This window comes from Humulus lupulus, chromosome 3 (assembly GCF_963169125.1).
Source record: "Humulus lupulus chromosome 3, drHumLupu1.1, whole genome shotgun sequence".
Taxonomy (NCBI): domain Eukaryota; kingdom Viridiplantae; phylum Streptophyta; class Magnoliopsida; order Rosales; family Cannabaceae; genus Humulus; species Humulus lupulus.
Window position 1 is genome coordinate 257,290,222 of NC_084795.1, and position 2,320 is coordinate 257,292,541.

The following is a 2,320-nucleotide window of genomic DNA, read 5'->3' on the forward strand; positions in this document are numbered from 1 at the left end:
TTGATGAGGTGGTTGTTGAGGTGGATACTGTGGATTCTATGGTTGTAACCCTTGGTTATTTTTCCAAGACAAGTTAGGGTGATTCTTCCATGCAGAAGTGTATGAATTTGAGTAAGTGTTGGGTGGTGGTTGTAAAGTTACCAATAACATGTGCCTGTTCCAAAGGCATACTGTTTACGTCTGTCGAGCAACTAGCTGTGCTCGGGCATTGTTCATAAGAATGTGGTCCCCCACAAATATCACAACTCATGACATTTTTCACTTGCATTGCTTGTGCTGTGAGGTTATTCTATTGCAATTGCTTGGTTAAAGATGCCACTTGAGCGGTTAATAAAACAATAGGATCAACCTTTAAGACTCCTGCCACCTTCTTATTCTCATGCTCAGTAGGCCAATTGTAGTTATTCATGGCCATCTCTTCCAATAGCTCATAAGCTTCATTAGCGCTTTTTTCTCATAAATGCTCCTCCCGATGCTGCATCAATAATTGTCCTTGTATTTCCCCCCCCCCCCCCCCCAACGATTGTAATGTATGCACCAACAACCACTTCTCTATTCCATGACGTGGGCACTTCCTTTGCAACTCTTTAAAGCATTCCCACGCATCATATAATGACTCCCCATCCAGCTGATGGAAGTTATTGATCTCTCCTCTATATCAGGCTGACTTCGCAGGAGGAAATTATTTACCAAGGATTTTTTTAGCCAAGTCTTCCCAAGTAACTATAGAGTTGGCTTGTAATGAATTCAACCAACTCTTAGCTCTGTCTCTTAATGAAAACGGGAATAATCTTAATCTTACAGCATCGTTACTCACCTCGTTCATTTTGAATGTAGCACACAACTCTAAAAATTTGGTAATATGGAGATTTGGATCCTCATTTGGCAATCCCCCGAATTGTACACAATTCTGTACCATCTGAATGATCGAGGGTTTTATCTCAAAATTATTTGCCTCTACAGTAGGAGGACGAATACTTGAATGTATCCTCGTAACAGTAGGGAGTACATAGTTTCTCAATGGTGGATCGACCTCAACTGCATTACCCAGATTTGCATTGTTGTTCACACCGTTATTAGTGTTCTCAGCCATGGACAAATCCAGCCTTCTCTTTATCTTTCGGTTTCATTTGCACGTTCTCTCAATTTGAAGATCTATCAGTATGAGTTCCTTTTGTCTACTTCCCCGCATATACCAATGATTCCTAAAACAAAATACGGCCTTGATCCGATTGAGTATAAAATATAAAATCCAAATTAGAACAAAAAACAATTAATTTTGATATTGGATATTAAGTCCCCGGCAACGGCGCTAAAAACTTGATCATGAAAATATGATACACAAGTATACGTAATCTATTCAAGTAATATAGATAGTAAATAAAGTATCATTCTTACAATGACTATCAACCAATTACCAATAAATGCTTTTAAATTTCTATTTGGCTGTAAAAAATAGAGTGATTTTTAAACTAAGACTTAAAATTAAAATAAACTTTGCAGGAATAAAGATTGATTCAATAATTAAAAACCTAGGGTGTTAACTTCATCGACTTTTCATTCTATTAATTTTATTAATCAGTTCTAAATTTCTTTCTTCCTATTCTAATAGCAGGCTAATAAAAAACGATTCATATTCTTTTTCAAGATATAAGATCTCAACCTATATGCATGTTTTCTACAACTCTGTGATAAACTTAAACATATAGAAGGGATTAAGCATAGAAACCTAATTACTACACAAGTCATACAGGTACTTTCATCCAATATGTAGCCTATGCCTATATAACAATAGCATAATCAAATCTCATCTTTCGAATTTTGAATCAAAATCATATATCAAGAAAATATTGATCTAGTATTTACTAGCATTAAGCAAACATTAAATAGATTAGAATAAAGAAGAAGAATCAATATAACATCATAATAAGAATAAATAGAAATCCAAGTTACTACATTAAACCCTAGATAGAAGTGTTTAGTTCATATCACACATGACTAAAATAACAAAATAATTATTCATAAACATAAACTTCAAAGACTTAAAGAAATAAAAAATATGAAAGTGCAGAAACACTAATCTCATAATCAAATTCAATCTATAAAGTCATAATTAATATTTGACCTAACCCTAATTAAAACATAAAGTATGAATTTATACTAAAGAAGACCATGAATTCCTTTTTTTTTCATAGGTGGGCCACAACTTGGCCTTTCCTAGGTTGTGGCTCATGTCATTTTTAAGGTACTTCAAAGTCTGGTTAGGTCTTCAGGCGCCACAACCCTCTAAACCCCAATCGTGGCCCGCATGTAGATGCAC

General features: G+C 34.8%; 1 non-coding gene across 1 annotated transcript; it reads left to right on the forward strand.

Moving 5' to 3' along the window:
• The first annotated feature begins 554 nt into the window (after positions 1-554).
• Positions 555-660, forward strand: LOC133828357 (small nucleolar RNA R71). The gene has a single exon (XR_009890983.1). It is a non-coding gene; the product is annotated as a small nucleolar RNA R71 (small nucleolar RNA).
• Positions 661-2,320: the final 1,660 nt, after the last annotated feature.